The following is an 8207-nucleotide window of genomic DNA, read 5'->3' on the forward strand; positions in this document are numbered from 1 at the left end:
CCCTTCAGTTCTGTTCAGCTCTCGCAAAGCACAATAAAGAATTGTGATCAAGCAAACCGAATCTCAATGAACATTTCCCTCTTTCACATCTTTGACTATCGTCTTCTAAAAGGAAGACAGAAAGTTGCTGTTTGCAGATTCACTCTGTTCTCTCATCTCTTCTTCCCAGTCTTTTCTGTATTGCCAATTTCTAAGTTGCATTTCCAAAAAAGGTAAAAATGTAACAATGCCTTGGAATAACTTTATTTGAGTTTTTGGACCGAGGATCATTACTTTGTTGTGCACTGTTTAGTCACTTAGGTGATGGAAATCTGAGATGCTATCTTTAGAGGAGAAGAGAATTCTTCTCCCCTGGTTCCTGCCACTCACCTTCATAACAGTGATTACAAATAACCTGTAAGGTAGCAGAAAAACAAGCCCTTGAGACACAGCTGCCTGAACAATGGCACTCAATCTAACCTCAGAGAAGCCATCAGGTTGGATGTTTTAAAGGTTATGACAACTATGCCCGCTCCATTTGAGAGGCCATAGGCTTTATTTTCTGTAGGAGCAGCTCTTCTAAAGCTTTTCTCTCAGTACAATGGTAATTGCTCAGACCTTGTGACTGGCTAACCGCTGGGCTTCTGAAATACTTTGTTGTGGGGAAATGAGAATGGGTTATTTATTTCACAGGAAAAAGGCATGTAGGGCAATCTATTGGCCCTGTATTTCCTCATGGTTAGTGATGTATTCATTAGGATACTAGGATCCCAGCCTTGGAAATCTGGTCTCCTGACCCTGTTATTTTAACTTCAAATCCTCTGGGTCTAAAGAAAATTAATTGTAAAATAAAACACAAAAGTGGAACAGGCTGATTTAATGCTGACCTGGGTGGGGTCTTGTTTGCCAAAAAGTCTTTCCATCTTAGCCAGTGGAAAGATGTGGCTTAGTCAGTCACATCACAGTGGAAAGAAAGTGGCTTAGCCAGCCAACCTTTACTTTTTTCTTTTTTTCTTCTTTTTTTTTTTTTAATTTTCTTTCTTTTCTTTCTTTTTTTAAGCTTGTCAATTAGAGTCAAGGGTTTTTGTGTTGCTGCTGTTTACAAGTTTGTTTCTTCCTCTAACAGAAGAGAATAATTTTATTTTGATGAAACCTTCCTGTTCCAAAAGACATCCAACAACATTTGGCAGTACTGGCCTGTCAGTTGGTGTCTTGCTGTTGTACAGTTCCTTCATCTCCCCACACACCACTCATGTGATACCCGTGAGGAAGGCTGAGCACCTTGGTTAAATACAGAATGGCAGAAAATGGAGAGAAAAAGAAGGATGAAACAAGAACATAGCAGAGAAGTGGGACTGAGATATCTGATAGTAATATTTACCTTAAATTTCAGATATAGCTGAAAATGACACCTACAATCAAGAAGCCAAGGGCCAAACACTCTTAAAACCTGCATGACCTTAAGTTTCTAGAATGATTTTGTACCTTATCAGTTAAACAGTATAATTGTTCCATTAAACTTCCAGTGTACTTTAACAAAAGATTGTTTTCTCCACATAACTGCAGCTGTCTCTGCAGTGCAACATAGAAGCTTCTGAAAAGCAGCGAGAGTATTTAAGACAGGAAGGGAATAGGTGAAAGAAATATATCAGTCCCAAGGTAGAGAGGGGAATAGATGAAATTACTGCTGTGTGATTTCAGATGTCCACTGTTGGGAATCAACACTCTGTGGATAACAGTATTCTCCTTTATTTTCTTTTTGTCATCCCCCTAACCCCCACAAAAGTTTAATAACAGAATTATAGAGAATTCCCCTCCACAGCCAATCCCTATGTTAAAGTTGCAAAATCACGTACTTAGGGACAAAACAAATAGCCCCAGTTTTGGCATTAATCTCTGCACAATCTTAATTCATTCCCTTACATACTTGTCTTTCTCAATGTTTATTTGCCTTATTATCTTTTCCATTTTCTGAAATTCCTCTCTGAACTTCTGCACACCTGTCCTACACTTCATATCCTTTTTTAGCCTCCTTATTTCTAGTCCCCTCTCCTTTAGATTCATTCCCTCACATCTGCTTGCTTTGTACCTGAGGTTGAGGAATGAGAGAAATGTGTTTCCACATGAGAATCTATTAGTGAGCAGAAATAGATCCTCACAGTTACAGAAAAAAAAAACCCCACTGCAAATATCCCCAGGACAGGTTTGCTGTCTGAAAGGTCAGATGTTCATGAATTTCATTGGTTAGGACCTCTGATTGCAATCCTGAGATGTCCTGTTACTGGTGCCTGAACGATGTCTCTTCTAACTGGATTTTTGTCTTGTATACAATCCCTCTGGCAAAACAGATAATTTATAAACTCATTACCTGTAATTTCAGAAGGCTGCACGTGGAACATTAATTCCAGTCTGTGAATGATTTGACTCTCCTTGTATCTTTCTTTGCCTAGAATATGTACACCAGTCCCAATGACAGTTAATAACTCTATGTAGCAACAAGGACTGGTAACTAAACAAAATAACTTCCTTCCTGGTTCCCTGCTTCCCTCTCAGTTTTCTAAGGAACATTGAATTAATCATTCCGATCAAATCCTCACATTTCATTATAGGAACCTAATTTATTTTACCTTCACTCGCTTATACAACCTTCGGTATACACTTTGTCTTTGGCAAAGTTATGGACAATAGGAAACCTACATAGTTCAGAATCCTTCTCCAGTATTGAATTTAGAACAAGAGGTGACTTTGGGACAAATATAAAAGCAGCTCTATGCCTCGTTTCTTGGCAGTCCAGAAAAACTCCTTTTTCAGTTTACACATCTTCAGAAGGATAACTGGCTTAAAAAGCAGCTTGTGGTGTCAGCAAGGCTTCCAAAGAGTAACTCTACTCTTTTCAAGCTGGAAAACCATCTATACTGTACAACACAGCAGGGCCAGGACCCTGCTAAGCTGAAGCTAATAGAGCAGTTACAGTCACACAGTAAACTGCCTGGATCTGCAGAGGTACCAACTCAGATCAAGAGAAACACAGACATAGTGCCACAGCACCTGCATCCTAACAAAGATAATTTGCGTGCATGCAGCAAAACACTGATCAAATTGTTCTGCTTCTGGAGCTACCACTTGACTGCTAGCTCAGAAATCTCTGTACTGTGCTGCTTGTGCGCTGCTGACGTAGTTTTGGAAGGAGTGACAAGATAGCTGTATCATAGACCAAATAGTCCTCATTAAGGACATGAAATAGGAATACCAGTTTGATTTTATGTCTGTGCTTGCTTCTGCTTTCTCTCATCATTGTAATCTGGTAGATGGGATCCTCCAGCCCCTGGCCCACTGTGCAGCTGCACTGTCTGCCCACTTGTTAATTGTACCAGCATTTCATTTATTTAGCTCCTAGGGGTGATGAACAAGTAATGTTGAAGAGAAACTGCCACAGCACTGTCACAGAGCCAAGGTACATCCTAATGCTTCAACAGCTAGATGTGCGGGAGTCCAGGGTAATAGAATGCAGATGTCTGAACCCTTCATTTCCTGTATTAGGAAAATGATCTGATCACTTTGCAGCCTAGACCTGCAGTGGCACATCAGCTTGAAAGTCCTGAGACTGTGGGTTTGTATTCATCATCAAGTAGGCATTTGGACGTATTCTGGGAAAACAGGAATAGAGTGACCTCCTTGGTTGTTGGTAACAGCACATAGAACTCCCACATGAACAGAAGGATACAAACGAGCACAAGTCCCACTAAAATCCTGTCATACTAAGTCCTTGTGCTAAAGCACTCTATGTGTATAGGGACCTGTGCTCTACACCCGTATCAGAGGAGACAGTACCCAACCTGAAGAACTTAGGCTTGGCAAGGTGTGTGATGGGAGGAAGGCAAGGGAGGTGGGGAAGAGACATAAATGAAAAAAAGGAATGACCTCCAAACCTGCAGTACCTGGCGATAATCCCTGTATTTCCATCCAAGTGGAGTGGCTCCATTTTCTGTAAATCACTAACTAATAGTGAGTCGTGACAAAGAAATGTTCTGGAAACTTCCGTGTAATTTCTTTGTGCTGCCAAAAAATTTGACTGGCATAGAAAATTATAATCTAGAACATAGCCATAATAAGGAACTCCCTTTAAGATAATTATTATGCAAGGAAAATAAAAACTAATTTAAGCCTATTTTACTTTATCAGGACAAAACATAGCTGTAGGATTGAATGAAACATTCTGATCTCTGGCTCATTCCAATCTGTCATCTTCAGTCTATAAACTTGAGTGCCTGGAGAGAGTATTTGGTCTGTTCATTTCTGTATTGACACTTTAAATGTTGTGAGAGTTTGCAGATTTTTCCTGCCATATACTGCCTTTCTTTCTTTCTTTCTTTTTTTTTTTTTTTTTTTTTTTCAGATTTGCAAAAATATGCAAAATATAACAAAATAACATCGAGCTTTTTCTCAGAAATTTCCCATAAAAATTTAGATTTCAGAAAAATTTCCAATGGAATATGCTCCCCCTGGAAAAAGGCAATTCGGCAGCCAGTTCGTTTGCTATTTCAGACAAGCTAAACCATTTAACAATTCACACTATCTGTTAATACAATTGGTGTTTCAGGGGGAACAGAGTCCTCCTTTAAATAGAAAATATAATCTAAGCAGTTGTTTCATCATTGACTTCTGCCTTGTACAATAATTTGCAATCATCTTGCATGGTAAATGACTACATGAATGAACAAGACTACAGAGTACTGAGCTCTTTGATCCAATTTTACTCCAGCTCAAATTAAAAAAAAAGTTTGTCCTTGGATTACTAGGAAGGATATGGCCCTAGTCCTCCTAATTTATTTATGATTAGGATATTAACTCAGACTTGAGGAAGTTTACAAAGACTTTATATAATTCACATGCAGACTGAGAGTCTGGAGAATGAGAATGTGGAGACATTGATTCTAAGAACATATATATTACAACAGAGGTAAGACTAAAACAAAAGCCACTGCCATTTCAGACTCTCTCTGCTTATCTTTCCAACTTATTATGATTACTAGAGTTTTACAATTGTGTTTCACTGCCTGCTGGTACCTCTGTCTTTTTTTCAGATTATTATGACCTCAAATAATCACAGGGGTACTTGTCAGAGGGAAAAAAATGAAGCAATGAGGAGGAAATCTGGTTGGAAATCTTCCCTAAGAAATGTAGTAGGACAGGAAGGGACTTGGAGGATCATTGAGACGAGTCCACTGCTGTTGCAGATGGCCACGACACAAATTTGCACCTTTACTGTTGCTGAGATGCCAGTATAGAGCCAAGGAGCTCTGATGGCTATAAACCTTCTTCTAAGTTTTGACCTAAAAAAAATTGGAAGTAGTTTATGCACAAGTTGATCTCTGTCTTACATACCTCTTTTCATAGCTTTCCATTCATGTGTACCCTTTTTCAGAGCAGATGAAGCACATCTTTTTTAGATTTCTCTTATTGGATGTATTGTTAGGTTTTCCCTGCTCACCCTTTCTCTGCACTTGTTCTGCTATAATTCATTTTGCTCTTGGGCAATTAAATCTGTTCTTACTATTCTTTAGGTGCTGTGAGCCAAACAAGTATTGCTACTTTTTGGCAAAGTCATTCCTGGAGGCCCTCAGCTACAGAACAGTGCTATAAACTCCCAATATGATTAGTCACGGCATATGTTGATCATCTTTCTACATGACCCAACACTTGCACTTTTCCAGAATTAAGGAAGAAGAAAATCCTTTTCTTCACCAGGGTGGCTGGCTAGAGATACATTCTAAGATACATCCTTCCAGCAGCATAAGTCTGAACTCTGCCTTATATATTAAAATGAGTCCTTTCTCAATACATTGGCTGTTGGGTGTCTATTTCCTAACATGATCCCAAGATGTATTTGTCTTTTTGAAGACCGTATCACATTGCTGGTAATAGACAAGCTATGACTAACTAGTAAACGTAGGATCTTCTGTCATTTCATCACTAAGGAACAAGCAATAATGTATGATGTAAATGCATGACCTTCTGTTTTGTGTGATTTAGTTTCATTTCATTGCTATTACTCAAGGCTCCATGGTAATCCAGTTTTTCCTGTCTGATATTCTGTCTAAATTTCCTGGTGCTTTCTAAGTGTCTCTGCCTTGCTCAGTTGTACTGAGTAATGGGTAGTACAGGGCAGCAAAAGCACTATGTTTGTGTTCTTTGACATGTATCAGAAAGGAGGGTAGGGCAGAAAAGCCGTGAATGATGAATAACAACTCAGGGCATAATTTCCTATTCTCTATAATGGTGAAGGTTTTGCAATAGGCTGTTTGCTTGTTAGCAGTTACCCTCACTTGTTTAGTCTGGAAGTGTGAGCTATTAAGAACGGTTAGTTTGGTCCCAGGTCTTTGCCCTGAAATTAATCCAAAAACTTTCCTGAAGATCAGGGAAATTTCGTGACTTATTTGAATGTTTTTTCTTCATTTCTGGAAAACATCAACAGCAGGGCTTGGGGGACCAGAGCTGTCAGGATGCAATCTTGCATTGAGAAGGATGCAATAACTTCACTAAACTTTGGAAAACATTTGTGTATAGTCCAGTTAAGGGAACTCAGAAATCAACATCTAAGTTTCCAAGTCAATAGGAAATGATGAAATGCAGAGCAGCACTACCTCTCCAGTTCAAACAGCTCACCTTGCCATACTGCAAAAATAGCCTTTCAGTGTGCTTAATAGAAATCTTATAACTTTCTGATTAATTGCTAATAGAAAACTTGCCTGGGGAGAAAGTATGCATCTTTTCTCATGTCTGTGGCAGCATTCTTTTTGAGGTCTGAAACATGAGATTTAAGGTGCTGGGACTAAGATTTCTTTTTCGCCTGCTTTTTCTTCCCTCAGCTTCTAAAATAAATCTTCTGAAGCACCAACCAGGACATGTGTGAAGGAGCTAGCTGCATGCTGAGAAAGAACAGGTCCAACTGTGCTAAAGCTGTCATTTCGACTTTTGTGCAGGACCTTTGATAACAATACAGAAAAAAAAGTCCGTACAGTTTATAAGTCTCTCCAAGAAATTTTGCGCAATGGCATAAGTAAATCTTGTATCCATATTACAAAAAGATAAGGAAGCTGACATGTCTAAAATGCCATCTCTAAGAAAAAGAAAACTCCCAAACTATTCTCTGTTCTCTAAAGCATGTACTCCATCTTCCTCAAAGGCATTTTTCTGAGCTCTGAGATGAACATTGACAAAGAAAAACATCAGCTTTCTGTTCTTTCACGATATATAATAACTATTAATGGTATAATGATCCTTCAGTCATGAAGACCTTTCCATTATGTTTCTGGGAAACATATCAAGAGCAATGAAGATACTAATACACCTTGATGTGTCTCCTGCCTGCTCTGTGGAGTTGGCTGAATAACAGGGTATTTGATTTTGTTTAGTGGCTGTAAGAAATATCCCAGGAAAGAAAAGGCAGGCACATTGGTTTAGATTGACATAGAAATGAATATCTATTTAAAGAACACAGAAAAAATGCCATTTTATATAGAGTAAGTATGTTTGTTTTGAACCTCGTGTTAAGAGGGGTGTTTCATTTCTGTGTTTACTTTTTCATTTAAACTTGAAAAATATGGGTATTTGTAATTAAACAAAAATACATTTGCCATGCTTTTGAGAAGTTGCAGAAAATAAGAGGTCATTTGGGAGGGCTGATATTTCTTATCCCTTTCTGGGAAGTTGAAACTGCCAAATTTGATCCAAAGAAATAAATACTTCTAGTTTCCACAAAACATCACAGTTTGGTATACTTATTTGTCAACATTTTTTTAAAGTGCAGCTGTAATTCCTACTGCAAAATAATTTATTTTTTTGGGGGGGGGAGGGGTTGGTTTTAGATTGCTAATTTTTTTTTATTTTGGGGGTGATAACACAATTTTGTGACTTAACAGACACATAGCTTCAGCATGTGTTCTGATTCAGAAGGAAGAAATACCAGTTAGACACTTGGCTCAGATGAGCAATCTTGTACTTAGAAGTGAGCCCTGGACAGTGAGTTCTTTCCACCAAATCAGTGCACATAACTAAACACTGATGCGCCATCCTATAACAGATCAATGAGATAAGCCAACACGCACAGAAGACTTGGAACAGGTCTGGGGAACCATAGATGAAACGATAAGTAGATTTGAAGTCAATACTTAGCCCACTTCTTATTTCAGTGCTAGCTAAATTAAAAAGGTGTTTTTTGAAGTGAA

Source organism: Numenius arquata, chromosome 2 (genome assembly GCF_964106895.1).
Source record: "Numenius arquata chromosome 2, bNumArq3.hap1.1, whole genome shotgun sequence".
Taxonomy (NCBI): domain Eukaryota; kingdom Metazoa; phylum Chordata; class Aves; order Charadriiformes; family Scolopacidae; genus Numenius; species Numenius arquata.